The sequence below is a fragment of the Lathyrus oleraceus genome, unplaced genomic scaffold, assembly GCF_024323335.1.
Source record: "Lathyrus oleraceus cultivar Zhongwan6 unplaced genomic scaffold, CAAS_Psat_ZW6_1.0 chrUn0445, whole genome shotgun sequence".
Lineage (NCBI taxonomy): Eukaryota > Viridiplantae > Streptophyta > Magnoliopsida > Fabales > Fabaceae > Lathyrus > Lathyrus oleraceus.
In genome coordinates this window covers 23034-42903 of record NW_026112836.1, presented here as the reverse complement: position 1 = coordinate 42903, position 19870 = coordinate 23034, and the positions used below count along the sequence as shown (strand labels likewise).

The following is a 19870-nucleotide window of genomic DNA, read 5'->3' as shown; positions in this document are numbered from 1 at the left end:
GGTGTCCTTTTATGGCTTGCATTTTCCATTCCAAACTTCTTCACAATGTTCTTGGCATACTTGCTTTGAGATAGAAAGATAGACTCTTCCATCTGTTTGACTTGTAGCCCAAGAAAGTAGGTCAGTTCTCCAACAAGGCTCGTCTCAAACTCAGATTGCATTTGTCTAACAAAATGTTCAACCATCTGTTCTGACACCCCCACCAAAAACAATGTCATCTACATATATTTGTGCCACCATGAGCTTTCCTCCTTCATTCTTCACAAACAGAGTTTTGTCAATACCTCCCTTTTTGTATCCATTGTCAGTGAGGAACACGGTGAGTCTCTCATACCAAGCCCTGGGAGCTTGCTTCAACCCATAGAGGGATTTCTTTAATCTGTACACATGTTGTGGAAGATTTGGATTTGTGAATCCTTTAGGTTGTTCTACATATACTTCTTCATTTAAGTAGCCATTCAGGAAGGCACTTTTTACATCCATTTGAAACAGCTTGAATTTCAGAATACATGCCACTCCAAGCAATAGTCTGATGGACTCAAGGCGAGCTACAGGAGCAAATGTTTCATCAAAATCCACTCCTTCAACTTGAGTATATCCTTGAGCTACTAATCTAGCTTTGTTTTTAGTAACAACCCCTTGTTCATCAGATTTATTCTTATAAACCCACTTTGTTCCTATGACATTTACTCCTTTAGGTCTAGGAACCAATTCCCATACTTCATTCCTTTTGAATTGGCCTAACTCCTCTTGCATTGCATTGATCCAGAACTCATCAGTCAAGGCTTCCTTAATATTTATGGGTTCAATCTTTGATACAAAGCAGCCATGTGAGATTACTTCCCTTGATCTAGTAGTGACTCCTTTATCTTGATCTCCTATGTGTAGCACCTCAAATTTGCACCTATCATTGTACATACATTCTCATATTAGGTCATAACATAACATGGTCCACTGCATAGCATTGCATCGTCCCAGTTGCCTCAAATGCAAGCCAATCAAGGAAATTAGGTCAAACTGATCAGGAGATCAGTCAACCAAGCAAGCAAGGGTGTTTCTCAAGGAGCCAAGGCCCTAGGGTTTGTCCATCAAGTTCACATGACTTGGGGGTCCATTTGAAGTGTTTTGGTCAAGGATTGGATGTTCAGAAGTCATCAGTTCATGCACAGTCAGGCAAAAGACCTAGACAGTCAACAGTCAGTCAAAGCAGTGGATGGTGGCCATTCTTGTGGAATTTGGGCACCATGCTCATTAATCAAGGGTTCATATGTCTTGGGACATCATTTGAAGTCAAGTTCTCAAGGAATTAGGGTTTGGAATTCATCAGAAGAGGTTCAGTCATCCAAAACCCTAGAAAAGTCAACTGTTGGTCAACTGTTCATTTAATCAGTAATTTGATGATGGAAATTGGTTTGAGAGGGCTTATTCATGTCCATATAGGCCTCATACATCATGTCAAACACCATCATGGAAGAATTTGAAGCCAAATCAGAAATTTCCCAAAATGGAAACTGGACCTGTAACTGAAACTTACCAAAAATGGAAAGTCTTGATCCTCAAACTTACATCATGATAAAAGCTTCAAATGAATTTTTGCCCAACATGAAAGTTGAAGATCTTGTTCTCCCATTTCCAAAAAGTCCAAGAACTCTCAATTCCCATGTGTGGTTGGCAAGTTATGATCGAATCGATTTCAGAAATTCTTGAACTTCAAAAGGCCATATCTCCCAAACCATTTGGCCAATTTTGGTGGGGTTTTTTCCTACAAGTCACATTTGTTCCCCTCTTTCCAAAAATATAAATTTCATGAGCCAAAACATTGCCAATCAAAATGGCATTTTTGAACCTAGCATATGTGAAATTCAAGTTTGACCAATGGTTGACTTTTTGAATTATGCATTTTTAACACTTGGGGCCAATTGAAATAGCTCAGAAATGTCATTTAAAATGTGTTTGCAAGCTCAATTATGCAGTACATATGGCCATTCTTTAACTTGCTTGAAATTTGGACAAAAGGACACTTTCACCATATCTATCCATACTATCCACCATACCATGCTTTGTACTCTTAAAACAGAAAATTAAAAGATCATTTGCTGTCATTTGAAACCTCAGTAGCAGCCTAAAACCAACAGAAAAAAGCCATTCCTTGCTTGCTTGAATTTTGGAAGAAAGTACATGTTTTCACTAAATCCACCCATACTTCCATAAACCATGGACTGTACCACAAAACAGCAGGTTTTTCATCATTTTTCTGTCATGTTACAAACCACTACTAGCAGAAAAAACCAACAGAACTTCATTCTCTAGAAAATCACTCTTGGCCATTTTCCAAAAAGCTGTCTAAAACTTCAAAAGAACTTGAGCTTGGCCATGCCTTGTACCACGGAAACAGCAAACATATACCCTCATTTTCTATCAAATGAAACTCCTAACTAGCATCCTTCAAACACATTTTGCATAGAAAAAATCCACTCATGCTAAAGACTTCATTCTTGGCCATTTATCATTTTCTGTCGAAAGCTTCCAAAAAGAAAAAAACTGGCCTTGATTGATACAATATTTTCCACCATTTTCTGTCATGCAAAAACACTACTAGTAGCCACCATCCAACAGCAGAAACATTGTTCACTCATTCATTCTAAAAACATCACCTTGCTTTGCATTTTCAAAAGTCTGTCAAAAAGCCTCAAGTAACCTAAGCAAGCTTTGTTGGTTTTCTCCATCCAAGCATCATTTTGAACTGATTTGCAACATCATTTTCCATCTGTAACAGCCTTTGCGTGACTGTTTTTCTTCACCTTCCATCCATGACAGTCCAAGTGTGAGGCCATTCCAAGCTGTTGCAAGTTAAAGCACCTGCACCATTCATCATTAGGAGGGTTTTAAAGTAACTGTTTCAAGCCAAACACACGAAAAAGCAACAGAATCACGACTGTTCTCCAAATTTGGCCAGGTATCGAATCTCTCATTTTCCAAAACCATGATATACATTAAATAGATCTCCTTGCCATGAGTATTTTGAGCTTTGAGTCACTTGATTTGGTTGAGTATTTGTGAAGTTATGAGGTTTTAAAGTTTGACACTTGAATATGTTTTTGCTTGGTTTTCTCTTGATAGCACGAATTGATGTTAATGGTTGTGGGATTATTAATGTGTGTGCTTAGATGAACATGTTGATATATTGGTTGTCAACTTTGGTGCAATTTTTGTGTTACTGGAATTTGTTGCTTTGAATGTATAAATACCGCATATTTTTCTGCAACATGAATGCTGGAAACTTTCTTTTTACTGTTGCCTAGCCGTGTAGATCCATAAGGGTTTGTTGTTTGCTGCGCATGGTGTTTCATGAAGAAGCACAATGATTGGTTGTGCGCCTGGCCCATGCTGAAACGCCACTGGGCCCACCATTTTTTTTTCATTTTAACAAAGCGTTGGCCTGCTTGTGTTTTCATAAAACACTTCATGTGTTCCTTTTCTTTTGCCACGCAAGCGGTACTGTTATCCTTTTAATTCCAAATTTTTTTCTCTTAATTCATTTCCAGGCATTAGTTACCGTAACATTGGTGTTAGCTACAGCTTATGTGCCGCACGTGATGGCCTAGGATTGAGTTTGATTTGCCTGTTTTTACTGCCATAAATTGCCTTGCCTTGTTTCCAAATAAATGCCAAAAGGCCTGGAGCGAGGGGGATTCAAACCCCAAACCTTTGCCTCAAAGCTTCAAATACCAAGTGTTTTACCACTGGGGCGCAATGCCAATTCATTTATTTAACGCCTTCTATAAAATATGTATTAAAAAGGAGCGCTGAGTTTTGTTTTTTCAGCAAAGCCAACCGCCACCTAGGATTAATGGGTGGCTGTGTTTTTTTTCTCTTTTTAATTCCTAATCCATTTTAATTCATTTAAATAAATTCATTTCAATAATTATTTCACTTTGTCCCACAAACTTGCAAAAATCATAACTTATTTATTTCAAATCCAAATTTCATGGGAATTTTTGTGTGGTGTTCATCTCCATCTCTAGTTTTTTATCACATTTTTTTCCAGAATTTTTGGATGATTGGTTTTTAATTGGTGCTAGGGTTTGTGACATGTGATCAATTTTTGTACACTTTGCCAAAACATTTGTGAAATGATGATACTTTATCCAATGGTTCCCAAATTTTTTGTGCTTAAACTAGACACATTCGTGGTGATTTTGGTGTAGAGTTTGTGAATTTATCATTGTTGGTTTGTGAGTTATGATTTTTTGAATTAGGGTGTGACAATTTGTGTCGCACCATTGATGTCCAACTTCATGATTTTCATTACCATGCTTCTTGACCTCCAATTGATCTGATTTTTTGCATGAACCTACTCTTGTATGTCTAGTTTACATGTGAATTTTCTGGGAATTATTTGTGGCATTTACTAATTGTTTGAGATTTTCTCCCCTGTCTAGACAAATGTTGACTTTGTGTGACACATGTTCCCATTTCATTTGTGAAATTCTCATACTTTATTGGATGGACATGAAATTTTACATGAGATAACTAGACATCTTCATCTTTGCCATGGTTTTAGTCCCATTCATTTATCATACACCATCTCTGATTTATGAATTTCTCAAGTTGATGCATGTTTGGTTGACTTCTTTGAGCATGTTCAAAATTGCTTTGACTTTCTGATTTTCACTGACTGCCTTCCACTTGTCCAAATGAGATGAAATTTGACATGCTTACCATGCTGTGGGTTGTGATTGATCATGATTTATTTGATGATTTTTGGAAATGTTTGAGATTGGTTTTGATGCAAGTCTTGCTGTTGACTTCTATGAGCTTCTAAAATGCCATGTCTTGACCTAAATTGTTCATGAAATGATGATGATGATTGATATGAATGTGAAACCAATTGGGTTTGTTTCTTAAATGTTTGAACTTGACTTTGATTGGGCATTGCTTGCTGTTTTGACTTTTTCATTCCTTTTTGACCCTAGGCTTGTCCTAGTGGTCCTGTTACTCACTTTTGAGCTTCTGTTTTCAGGTTAAACACCAAGTGACCAATGAGATCAATTTCTTTTGATTGAGCTTGCTTAAATGTCATTGAGCTAACCTTTGTTTTGTAGGTGTCTTGACTCATGTGATTTGAGCCTTGTGCTTTGCACATCTGATTACCTGATTTGTCTGTTGATTCCTCTCCTTTTGCTTTGACTGTTGAACTGTGTACTGATTAGTTTGACTATTTCAGGTACCTTTAGTTGCTTAAGTTCTTTGAACTTGTTTTGCTTTGCTATTTAGCAATTTGCATTGAGGTATGCTTCTAATCTTCATGTAGTCTGGAAGACCTGGCCTGTTACTTGGCCAGGCAACTGTCTGAAGTCCTCCTTAAGAGGCAATGTTTGTGGATGTTTAACTTTGTCCTTGCATAGAGTCAAAGTCCTCCTAAGTGAAGAGGCAATTGGCAGAACCAAGGGGTATGCAACCTATCCCCTGCTATTCAGTGTGTCATCTGCTTTGCTCACACCACTGTGTTGATGCATTGCAGATACAAACCCAAGATCTTGTACAATTGTACAGTTGAGTCAGTTATAAATGTGTAGAAGGGTTCCCCCTTTCTGAACCCACACATTCTTGTCTTGAGCTCTCCCAGGCCAGGGATAAGAGCTGTGAAGTCTTATCTTCACTCACCCTTCATCAGCTTCACCTTAGCCCCTCAATGGCAAGGTTAAGAGCTAACATTACCCAGTTCCAGAGGTTTGTTTGTTGAGGTTGATATGACCCCTCGACTAAAACCTAACCCTTGTTTGAGCCACTTGTGTGCATATAGTGTGTGCTACCTGTGCTATCTGTGCTTGTAGGATTGTTTGACTTGCTTCCTGTGCAAGTTAGGATTGTTTGACTTGCTTCCTGTGCAAGTTAGGATTGTTTGACTTGCTTCCTGTGCAAGTTAGGATTGTTTGACTTGCTTCCTGTGCAAGTTAGGGTTAGTTTAGACTTGCTCCCTGTGCAAGTTAGGTTTGCTTGGCTTGCTTCCTGTGCAAGTTAAGTGCGTGTGTGGCTTGCTTCCTGTGCAAGTCATGACTAGGATAGGCTGGCTCCCTGTGCCAGTTAGCTAGAAACCTTAACTTAGGGATGATTTTGCATGATAACATCTAGGCTCGAGTCGTAGTCTCCCTAGTGTTGTGTCTCCCTCTGTTATCTGGTTAGGCTAGTCCTTTATCCCTCTGTAGGGGAACTACATCGCCCTGATCTTCATACCAGATGAAGTATGTAGGCAGGAGATTGAGCTGATCTCTCCGGGCGCCTGTGTCTTTGCTTTGTCTTGTTGTGTGCTTGGAAGCTGATGTAAGTCCATCGAGTGGCATTTGGGTTCCAGTGTGCGTGTGTTGGCTCGGATGCTGATGTAAGTCCAGTGATTGGCATTCAGGCTCCATGTTCGCCTTCTTGAGTGCGTTTTGGTTCGGATGCTGATGTAAGTCCAGTGATTGGCCGTCGGGCTCCACGTTTGCCTTTGCCTTTGTTTGCTTGTGTGCGTGTCAGCCGAGCTACGAATGCTCTGATTCTTCTTTCGTCCAAGGAGATACGTATGCATAGGACGCGATATCCTAGCGAGCATGTGTCGTTTCCCCAGTCCGAACTACTTCGACTCTGATGTCTATGCCTGATAGACTAAGTAGGCCCAGGATACGATATCCTGCCGAGTCAGTTTCAGTCAGTCTCTTTTATCTCTTTCAGCTAGTGTGTGTGTGTTTGAGCAGTGTTTTAGCAACCATTTATCCTTCCTTTTGTGCGTGGATCCCGTAGAGTACTACGGATGCGTAGGGGTGCTAATACCTTCCCTTCGCATAACCGACTCCCGAACCCATTCTCTTTGGTCGCGAGACCATGTTCTTTCCCAGGTTTACTCTGAGCGTTTCCTTTCCCTCTTCTGGGATAAATAACGCACGGTGGCGGCTCTGTTGTTCTTCTTTTCCCGCCGGTTTTTCGCGTGATGCGACACTATGATAAGATCTTTGGGATGATCCTTCTGAATTCTGATAGAGGGTCCCTTGTTTATTTTGTCATCTTCAGTTTCAGCTTGAGGAGGTTCTTCTTCCTTATGTTTGTCTGAGTGGTCAACTGGAGAATCATTCAGAGATGTCTCAACATCGCCTGTGACATCCGCCTGTTGGTCATCAACCACAACATTAATGGATTCCATCAAAACATTAGTTCTGGAATTAAAGACCCTGTAGGCTCTACTGTTTGTTGAATAGCCCAGAAATATTCCTTCATCATTTTTGGGATCCATCTTCCTTCTTTGCTCACGATCAGCCAGGATATAGCATTTGCTACCAAATACATGGAAGTATTTGACTGTGGGTTTTCTTCCTTTCCAGACTTCATAAAGGGTCGTGGGAGTTCCTTTCTTCAATGTCACTTTGTTGTGAATATAGTAGGCTGTGTTCATGGCTTCAGCCCAAAAATGATAGGGCAATTTCTGAAAACCCACAATTCACCCCTTGCTTATGTGTGGAGTCATATGTCCAACATTAAAAACATGCATGCCTCCATCCATGAGAACCATTTGACTATAAATCCTATCATATTCATTACAAACTTTAGGTAGTTCAAACATACACAATCATATGCCTTTTAGAAGTCGAATTTCAACATCATACATTCTCTCCTTTTTTGTTTTAGCTATATCTATCAGTTCATTGACCACAGGAACACCATCTAGAATCTGTCTATTCAGGACAACTTTTGATTGGCATTGAGATATCAACTTGCCAATCACCTTCATTAACATAGATGCCAGGATTTTTGCAAGAACTTTATATAGAAATCCAACCTGAGAAATTTCTTTATACTTTTTCAAATCTTGGGGGTAATTTGACTTTGGAACCAAATTTAGGAATGAAGGGGTAATCAACTTAGGAACGGCCACATTACAATGGAATTCATTTTAAAAATTCACAATATCATACTTCATCGTCTCTCAGCATGATTTGAGTAAACCAAAGTTAAACTCGTCATCCCCTAGGCTTTTGTTTGCATCTTTTAACCATACCGGTTTTGTAATTTCTTAGTAGGTGAATGACTCCTCCAGCAGCATTTTGTCTTCCTTTGTTAAGCGATTAAACTTTACACCTTCAAGTGTTGGTCTATTTAGTTTTGATTCTTTGTAACTCTTTTAGAAATAACTTTTGACTTCTTGCTTAATTTCTTCCACCTAATATACTTTGACTTTATCTTTCATAATTGAGACTAAGTTGTTTCTTCGATATCATGACCTCATAAATGAGTGAAAAAATATGATATTCTCTTCCCCCTCCGAATCCCACTTATGTTAGGGGAGTTTTTCACTAGGGAGCATTGAACATTGTGAGACTTCTTCTTTTTGGAGCAACACCTTTGTGAGAGACACACCATATATTCACCCAAAACCTTAAGGTAATAAGTGGGTGGATTCTCTCACTTATAAATGCTCAAGTATCCATATTTCCAACCAATGTGAGACTATTATACATACTACTCACACTTGATACATTCTCAACACACCCCTCAAGTGTGAGTCTACAATGCTCCCCCTCAAGTGGAAGCTCTTCTTACTTCCATAAACTCTTGTACCGCACATAACGTTTCTTAGACAATCCACAACCCAACCTAAAAATTAATGGGTTTATTTAAACTGACTCATTGGTGTAACAGGTGGTTATTTTACTTCGCCTAAACCAGAGTGTTCAATATATATTAGATATTGAGTTTAATCAAACCCAACCTAAACTAGCCCATGTATACTTTGAGATTGACACTGTTAAATCCGACCAAGTAACTTTTTAGAGTTTGAAAGGGTTGATGTGGATATTAAAATTTGAATACGATATTTTGATGATTAAAATGGTCTTATATTTTTTATTTGTTATAAGTATGGTGCATATGCTAAAAATAAAGCTACTTGATTTTGCATACATGTCAGTCACATGCACCATCGTCACTCCGTTGGCCAGATTCTGTATAATACTCTTAAGATAATATATTCAATTAAAAATAAATATTAAACTATATTTCTTCGTCGACCGTTATCCATCTCATCATATTTTATCATTTTTAAATTTTTAGATTTGATATATATTTTACTTTAAATCAAAAGGGGCAAAAGCCCATGAAATAAATGAAGAAAGTAGGTACAAAAATGAGGGGGGGAAATAACGTGACCTCAAACCTATCTAATTCTATAATTTGATAATCATAACTTGTTTTGTTGAAATCCAACAAATCATCAGAGTGAACCTCATTCCACCAAGTAAGAATAGAAATCTTTAAGCATATGTTAGCTAATTTGTCGGCACGTTGATTTCCTTAGTTATATATGTGCGAAACAAAAAATTGAAATTACGCAACTTAGACAAGCAAATAACCCATATATTCCTAATTCGCCACAGAACAACATAAGAGTTTCTATAAGCTAAAATAACTAAAAAGGAGTCTGATTCCAACCACCTGTTTGTCCATTTCTTATTGATAGTTGCTTCCATAACCAAAATTCTCCTCATGAGCTTAGTATACAAAGCATTAATAGGCCCCAAATTACACCCAAAATTTTCAAGGTGATCACCAAGTTCATTCCAAAAAATTCCGCCACACACAACAAACAAAGGCATTCCACCGTAGGCACCATCAATGTTTACCTTGATCCAACCATGTTGGAGAGGCGACAATAAAACCTCCAAAACCATCTTAGGATAAGAAGGATGAATATGAACCTTCAAATTTTTTAACAGTACAAAGTCCCTAATGGAAGAATTAACTCTACATTAGGAGAAATTACCAGACAAGGAGGTTACAGAAAGGATGATGGCACAATTAGACTTCTAATGTATCTTCTTGCTCTGAAACCTGACTTGATTTCTTGTATTCCATATGCAAGCTGCACAGTTCAAGACTTCAACTATAATGACCACATGACATTGAGAAGAATGTGCATAATCAATTAGCTCCATACACTCTTCCAAACTAGTAATGACCGAACCATTGTTCAGGAAATTTCCTAACCAATTCCAAATATATTTTGCATAATTATAGTAAAATAAAGATGATTCATATATTCGAAATTATTGAAACATAAATTGCAGACTAACAGGGTATTCTGACCTCTTATATTATCCTTAGTAGGAAATTTATCATGGACCAATCTCCAGAAGAGTAGGGACTTTGAAGGAGGGATGGTAATGATCCAAATATTTCTCCCCCAAGCATGATTAACAGGCCCTCCGTATAAATTATACGCATCTTTAAGGGTTAAATGGCCATTATTAGTTGATTGACAAAGACACTAGTAGTTAGCTGAGGTAAGATAGGATAAACCCTAATTAACCTTGAAGGAAGAATCATTTTGTCTTCATGAATAATATCTTTCAAAGTTGCTTGTAATTGCTCAAGATTTCCCCCATAAATTTGAATTATATCATTCAGATATTGACCACACCAATTATCTCCCCAAAGTCTAATGTTCTCTCCATTATCAACCATCCATATAGAATTGTTCTTGACTACTTCTTGATAAGATTTTCTCCCTGTCCAAATAGATGAGAAAACATGGTACTTCACATGCCTGTCTCTCTTAAAGACTCTTATCCTCAAGTTTCTGGCCCAGTCCTCGTGATCATTCAAAACACTCCAACACTACTTCAAATCAGAAGTCGCATTAAGGATCCTCATTGATCTAATACTAAGGCCACCATCCTTCAAATCTCTACAACAATGCTTCTAAGTCACTGTCACCAATTTACTTTTGTAAATTTTAGCACTCCATATGAAGTTCCTACACCAACCTTTCATCGTCTTAATGAGACAGACATGCCAAGAATAAACCATTATGGAATAAATCATCATGATTTGAATAACAGACCTAACTAGCAGCACTCTACCAGTAACAAATAGAAAACTAGATTTCAAAGCAGCAAGCTTGCCTTTGATTCTATCAGCTAAAGCATGAAAATAAACAGCTTTGGGCCCCCCTTTAAAAATAGTACTATAAACAGCTCTAGGAGTCTTCCACCCCTCTTTGACAATCCTAATGTAGGGTTCAGGTGTGAAGAAATTTGAACGGAGACCTAACTTTAGCATATTGACAATAAAAGTGAAGGAGGGGTGGATAATGATTTGATCTGTTTCTAATAAGGGTGGAACAAGAAGTTTTCATGCAATGATTAATCCACTCCTGATTATAAGTAGCCTTATCTTATCTCTTTTGTGTGTTATTGGCTTCGTTACTACCATTAGACCATGTAAATTTAGCATCACTAGTAGGAATATGCACCAAATTATTATTATTTGACCAATTAGCAAACTCTTCCATGGGGGCACTAGAAGGGGTAAAGGAGACACTATATTCACGAGCACCAATAATGGTGTTGAAATATCCTATTACACACTAGAGAAGGCTAACATGATTTAACACTCTCTGTAACCTAATCCACAAGTTCCTCTTAGCAAAATAACAAGTAGAGGAATACACAACAGAAATGCTAAGAGTCTTATCATTAGATTTAAAGGAAAAATAAATTTGTTGATGACCAATGTCCATTATGTGAAGATTGATGACATTGTCACATAAAAACCACATGTTAGTGGAATTATCTACTCAACTATTTGATCCGCTGTCGCGTACGAGTCAACATGGATAATTAGAAAATTGTAGTTTTGCGAAAGCGACAACTCGAGTACCGGATCACAAGGATTCTTGCATTATTATTGACCTACTGAAATCGATTTGGGGGTTTATGGTTTAGGGATTTATTAAGAAAAAAAATTAAATAAGTGATTAAAATAAGTAATTATAAAATAAGCCAATCTATTGTTTTCGGTTTCCGACTAATCATTGGTTTTTACCTACCAATTCCCTAAGCGGCTTCGATCTCTATTCGATTTAATATCGATTGACAAGCACAATAGATATAAGACATATTGGATTTTACTAAACCTGGAAAATGACAATCAAATTAATTGTTTTTCTATGATTAGCACAAAAATTTAAAATGTTCTATTAGTGTTTTGATGTTGCACAATACTACTTACTCATTACTAATTACTAAATTAGTGTTTAGAATTTGAATACAGATTTTGAAATCTAAAAATATTATATGAGAAAATGAATTTCGCATTATCATATAATAGTACTCTTCACGATCATATATAACACAAGAAATTTTAAATCCCTTCAAACTATCATTGCATTCCTAATTAAGAATTTCATTTCCGAACAACATTATATTGTAATTTGAAGTGTAATTTGAATTTCAAAGACTTAACATCATCTAAAATTATAAGTAATAAACTTTGTTTTTTCTTTACACAATTTTTTCAAAACTTATTTAAAACAACTTTTCCTTCTTAGAAATAAATTTATTAAATCTTGTAGTTATTTTGTTACTCGGCTTATGTTGCAATTAAATTTTGTTGAAAATTTATTTGAATTTGTATTTTGTAATATTTTGTTGTGTGTGATGACTATGTGTTAGCATATGATTTTAGACTCAAAGAGTAGTATTCCGTATTCCTTTAAATGCTCAATTGGTTGTCAATTAGTTGCCAATAATCCATTTTTAATAAGTACAAGAATGAGCGGTTTGGTAACATGAATGATTGATCTAGTAGTAAGAAATATCATAAATGATATTTCTTTTCCAATTTTTTCGAACCACACATTATAAAATAAATATATATATATATATAATATATATATATATATATATATATATATATATATATATATATATATATATATATATATATATATATATATATATATATATATATATATATATATATATATATATATATATATATATATATATATATATATATATATATATATATATATATATATATATATATATATATATATATATATATATATATGGTGGAAAGAAAATAAGAAAAAATGGATAAGAAGCAAAGAAAAGAAAAGTGGGGAAAGAAGAAAAACATGGAAGAGAAAATAAGAGAAAAGGAGAGAAAAGAAGAAGAGAAAGAGGAAGAGGAAAGCTCGGAGAAAGAAGAAGAAACTCATGAAAGATCATCATCATCTCCAATATTTCATCTTCATCTCATCAAGGTGAGTTCCTAGTTATATTAGTCTTAGGTGGGAGAAATTTATGTGTGGGAAATTAGAGATTTGTGTTATTGTTGTTGTTTGATCATGACATGATGAAATTGTTGTTGTTCTCACTTCTATGTAATATTCCTTGACCTCTATATATTGCTTGATGTTGTTTTGGTGTGTCTGAGGTTGTGTTGATGTTATTAGAATATATGGAGAAACTATGTTATTGTTGTTATTGTTGTGTCATACCATGGTATTTGGTGTTGTTGTATCCAATATGATGATGCATGTTGGTTGTGATGGTGTTTTTCTTCATCCAAACATGTCATGTTAGTGTCCTAATACTGTCACGTTTGCCAGAAGTTTGCTAAGCAAAAAGGGGAATTCTACTACTGACTTGGTTCGCTAGGAGTTCGCTCAGCGAAGTGTGTTCTCTAAAAGTCCACTAAGCGAACTTCACAGCATTGAGAAAATGCTTTGGTTCTCATTTTCACCATAACTCGAGAATCGTAACTTCGATTAACGCATAGTCGAATACGTTGGAAAGCTTGTTTACAACTCTATCTAATGATGATGCTTAATTGCATGATTTATTTTGGTGAATGGATTATACTTATCTTTTCTTATGTGTGTTTATTAATGTTTGATGAGATATGATTAACCATGCTAAGAATTGTATTACAAATTATTGGTTGTGTTGCTTGCTTGTATGTATAACATGATTAAAAGCCTATGATGACGAGTGAGGAAACACTAGGAGAGTAACTCGATTAATGACTTAGAAAGCTAACTTAGGTTGTGAAATGGCTTAAATGGTGATGCTTGGACACAAAGGCACCTCGGCGTGTATCGCAGAAAAGTAGTCGTTTGGTTAACGAATCAATATGCATTATATGGAACATGTGGAATAATATATGTGAATGGATAGATATGATCACCTGGTATTTGATGGATAACTGTAACTCTGTTAAGCGTATTCCATGCAGTGGAAGTTTGGACTCCGTTGACAATATATATTGGATGATGAAATCTATATAGTGGAAGCTTGGTATCCATTGGCCATATCAGGTGGAAAGGTCTTGGTTCATTCCGTTTTAGTTGAGGTTTAGCATCCATTGACCATATCTGATGGCGAGTGTAAACCATGTAGTGGAGGTCTGGTGCCCATTTACCATATCTGATGGGGAGTATGTTCTACACAGTGGATGCTTAAATCACATGGACAATATCTCATGGAGGATGAATCCATGCAATGGATGTCCGATATCTATTAACAATATCTAGTAGATAGTTAGTCCATGCAGTGGAGGTCTAGTTTTTCCATTGGTCATATCTGACGGATGATTGATTAGATCTTTGTGATTGGTTTGAGCTAATCACCTTTGTGTTACAGTTTTCTTTTCCCGAATTATGATTGGTTGAGTTATGAGAACTCAAGTGACATGTTTCCATACATTATGAATACCCCTTAGACACTTAAGTCTTAGTTATATTATGTGAGTGATAAACAAGTAATGAAAGATGAAGACTTGAGTTAGGAATCAATTAGAAACCCTGTAAAGTTGAGTGGACCCATATGATAGGGGAACTCACTGAGATTATTATCTCACCCTAATATTCTTGTTGCTTTTCAGGTATTATTTTGCAGGTTAAAGGTAAGAGGAGTTGCTTGTGGGTGTTCTAAAGTTTTATTTAATTGTGATCTTTCGTTGTGGATTGTATGAAATGAAGATATTGCACACAACTCTTAGCTTTTATTTAGGCAATATTCTATAACATGTGCCATATATGTTTCTTTTTAGTTTGGACATGTGTATATAATGATTCCGTTAAACACTTGTGTTGTATCAATACCAAAAATTAACACGTGTATGATATTATTCTAGATATATATTATACGGTTTGTTAAACAAAGTGGCACTATAACTCACTAAGCCTGGTTTGGAAGAATCTCAGGAACAAATCCAAAAGATTAGAATCACTTTATCTTCAAAACATATTCGATAGGAAAAAGGTGTGAGATAAATACACATGCTAGACATAAGTGACTAAAGCATAGTTCGAGACTAAGATTACAAGATTTGACTAAAAATTCTCAACGGAGGAAGTTGAAGGACTTGGGAGTGTTTCTCGACAGAAGTGGCAGTTTTGTAGCAGTTCAAAAACTGAAGGTGCACGGAAGCAATGCATAGGACGGAAGGCCACGTAGCATTGCATGAGTCGAGCATTGAAGATTCGACCATTGTCGACAGTTACTAATATATATGTATATAAGTTGATTTAGTCTTTGTAACAAGGATTCACAATTTTCATTATTAGTCTCTATAGAGTTCAAACATCAAAGTTACAGAGATACTAAATTTATGAGAAAAATGTATGAATCTACGTTCCAACTCTTAACTTAAGCATTTTACTCGATTTTTTCTATGATTTGTTTCATTTTACTTTATTATTCAAGCAATTCTGCACTTTATTATTCAAGCAACTCCTTTGCACAATATGTTATAGGATTTTTTTTTTCGAGTTTAATCATGTAAGTGAATTAAATCTTGTGATTGTTTACCAAAAACAACGGTAAACAAATTGACACTCCCAGTGGGACCCTTTTTATGCAAGGAAATTTAAAATTTTGCAAAAAAAATTGTGTGCTTTTACTATTTTTGTTCTTCATACATGCAATATTTTCAATGTCTGAGTGTTTATGCGCCTGAGAAGTGGTAAAACTCTTGTTGAGATAAATCATCCAATATACAAAAATTATTTCATTTCCTAGAATAATGCTTCAGATGTGCAAGAACAACCAATCAAATCGACGGTTCATGGTATAGGAGCTTCAACGTTCATTGGAGTAACCACTTTCTAAGTCAAATGTCAGTTTCGACGACATTACCAGAAATGGTGGTTCCACTACCACAAACAACTAGTTTTCCAACTACTCCCAGGGTTACACAAACCACTCTAGGAGGCCATGTGCTTTCTTTTCTACCAAGTTATACGTTGCCTCTTGGTAGTAGGAAATATCCATATAGCAAGTCAAATGTAATGATGACATGCCTATAAATATTTTTTTATTAAATAGTTTTTCATGTGTATAAATTATCTTTATTTAAAATTGTAATGTTGAAATATAAAAAAAAAATTAGTAAATAAAAAGAATGATGTTGGAATGTAGTTAAATCCTATTATCCTTTTCATACCAAGTTATACGTTGCCTCTTGTTAAATGTAGTTTAATAGTTCAGATTTGATAAAAACAAAAGTAGAAACACCTAAAGATTCTCGTGCACAATCTTTCCTCCACATCTCTCCCCTTTCTCATACTTCTTTTTCACAAAATTGCCCTTCAATTTCATTAAACGCATCAACATACTAGTTTCTTAAAGATGAATTAAATTTGAAATATTTTGCAATCTATGTTAAGATGCCAACAAAACATTATATTTTAATTTAAAATAAGTATTTTATATTTTTAAAAGAGAACTTTCATTTGATAGAACATCAAAGCCTTAAGGTGAAGGAGGCATCATGAGTGCAACTTTGAAGAAATAACCATTGGAAAAGGAATTAAGAAATAAAACAAAATTTCCCATGATTTTTACCTAAACCTGAAACATAGGTGGATAAGGGTTTGTTAAATTCATCCCATCAACATTAGAATTATTAGAATAATAGAATGGAAGAAATTGAGAATAAATTTTGAGAAAAATTAAAAACTTAACGGTTCAGGAAGATAAGAAAGTGAGATTGTGTGTAAATATGTCTAGATTCTCTTGTTACTATTTATAATGAATCTGAATCGTTAATTCAATCCAAGAGTCTAATTTATCGGTCTCATTGGTGAGAGACTTGATTATACCTACGCATAACTTAACTGTCACTTGAAGTCATGAAATGAAAAGTTATATAGCTTTTTTCTAATATTACTTTGTTTAAATACAAAATTAATTAAAATAAAAGCTAATTAAATGCAACTTCAAAATTTAGATGCAAGGTTCTTGTTTTATATAAATATATTTAAATATAATTAAATAGAATGGCGTCAAAGATCTATAAATTAATTGATCATCATATAAAAAATCTAATTTATTTTCTACAACATGAACGTAGAGTTTGAAAGGGTTGATGTGGATATTAAAATTTGAATACGATAAGTGATGATTAAACCGGTCTTATATTTTTTATTTTTTATAAGTATGGTGCATATGCTAAAAATAAAATTATTATTATGTTTAAGTTATAATTAAATTTTGTTCAAAATATATTTGGTTTAGTATTTTATACTATTTTGTTGTGTGTGATAACTATGTCTAGAATTTCAATTTAAATATTGAACTTGTAAAATTATGATATTTTGAAAATTTAAAGTTATTAGGTGTCATGATTTTTTGAAAACCGAATCAATCCATTCGATCGAGTTAATAATTATATAATTTTGTTATAGAGACTAGGTTTTTCGGTATAATTCAATTTAGTCATGCGATTCAATAATGACCAATGGTTTGACCTATGAAACATTGACCCAATATCCTTGTTCGTTTGATAACCAAAATGATTTTTAAAATATTGATTAAAATACACAATTAAAAAATAACAATCATGTATACATTGAAAAGTGAAAATGACCAACATTTTAAAATAAATTTGATTTTCAAAAACAACAATCATTTTAAACGGAGGGAGTAACATTCTCCATGTCACTCAATTGCTTAGACACTCAAAATAATTAAAATATAAAACAAGTTGGATTTAACTTTTATTCTTTTAGACCATATGGAAACATCAAAAATGTTTTTTTTATCATTGTCGGAGATTGAAATCTCTTCATCAGAAACACCCTTCATCCATATAAGATTAAATTCAAAATAAATATTAAACTATATTTCTTCGTCTACCATTATCCATCTCATCATATTTTATCATTTTTTAATTTTTAGATTTGATATATATTTTACTTTAATCAAAAGGGGCAAAAGTCCATGAATAAATGAAGAAAACATGTACAAAAATGAAGGGGGAAAATAACCTGACCTCAAACCTATCTAATTATATAATTTGATAATCCTAACTTGTTTTTGTTGAAATCCAACAAAACATAAAGTGAACCTCATTCTACCAAGTAGAAACCATTAAGCCTATGTTAGATAATTTATTTGCACACTGGTTCCTTACTTATACATGTGTGAAGCAAAAAATTGAAATTATGCAACTTAGACAAGCAAATAACCCATATATTCCTTATTCTCCACGGAATAACATAAGAGTTTCTATAAGATGAAATAACTAAAGAGGAGTCTATTTCCAACATCAAGTTTGTACATTTCTTATTGATAGTTGCTTCCATAGCTAAAATTCCCCTCTTGGGTTCAGCGTACAAAGCATTAACAGACCCCAAATTACACCCAAAGTTTTTAAGGTGATCACCTAATTCATTCCTTAAAATTCTGCCGCACACAACCAACAAAGGCATTCCAACATAGGCATCATCAATGTTTACCTTGAAACCATGTTGGAGAGGCGGCCATAAAACCTCCAAAACCATCTTAGGATAAGAAGGATGAAGATGAACCTTAAATTTTTTTAACAACACAAAGTCCCTAATGGAAGAATTAACTCTACATTAGGAGAAATTACCAGATAAGGAGGTTACAGAGAGGATGATGGTACAATTAGACTTCCAATGTATCTTCTTATTCTGAAACCTGACTTGATTTCTTGTATACTATATGCAAACTACACAGTTCAATACATCAGCTATAATGACAACATGACATTGAGAAGAATGTGCATAATCAATTACCTCCATACACTCTTCCAAACTAGTAATGACCGAACCATTGTTCAGGAAATTACCTAACCAATTCCAAATATATTTTGCATAAGTACAATAAAATAAAGGTGATTCATATATTCTGAATTCTTGAAACATAAATTGCAAACTAACAGGGATTCTGACCTCTTATATTATCCTTAGTAGGCAATTTACCATGGACCAATATCCAGAAGAGCAGGGACTTTGAAGGAGGGATGACAATGATCCAAATATTTCTCCCCCAAGCATGTTTAAGATGGCTTCCACATAAATTATACGCTTCTTTAAGGGTTAAAAGACACTAGTAGTAAGTTTACGTAAGATAGGACAAAGCCTAATTTACCCTGAAGGAAGAAAAAAAAATCTTCATGAATAATATCTTTCAAATTTGCTTGTAATTGCTCAAGATTTCCCCCGTAAATTTGAATTATATCATTCAGATATTGACCACACCAAATATCTCCCCAAAGACTAATGTTCTCTCCATTACCAACCATCCATATTTAATTTTTCTTGACTACTTCTTGATAAGCTTTGGTCCTTTCCAAATAGATGAGAAAACATGGTACTCCACATGCCCGCCTCTCTTAAAAACTCTTATCCTCAAGATTCTGGCCCAGTCCTCATGATCATTCAAAACACTCCAACACTGCTTCAAATCAGAAGCCTTATTAAGGATCCTCAAAGATCTAATACTAAGGCCACCATCCCTCACATCTCTACAACAATGCTTCCAAGTCATTATCACCAAATTCCTTTTGTAAATTTTAGCACTCCATATGATGTTCCTACACCAACCTTCCATCATCTTAATGAGACTGACAAACCAAGAATAAACCATTATGGAATAGATCATCATGCTTTGAATAACAGACCTAACCAGCTGCACTCTACCAGTAACAAATAGAAAATTAACTTTCCAAGTAGAAAGCTTGCCTTTGATTATATCAGCCAAAGCATGAAAATAAACAACTTTGGGCCTTCCTTTAAAAA

At 34.9% G+C, this 19870-nt stretch overlaps 1 long non-coding RNA gene across 1 annotated transcript; it reads left to right on the top strand.

Moving 5' to 3' along the window:
- The first annotated feature begins 12923 nt into the window (after positions 1–12923).
- LOC127114236 (uncharacterized) lies at positions 12924–15487 on the top strand. Its single transcript, XR_007800164.1, has 2 exons — positions 12924–13081; positions 14704–15487. It is a non-coding gene; the product is annotated as an uncharacterized LOC127114236 (long non-coding RNA).
- Positions 15488–19870: the final 4383 nt, after the last annotated feature.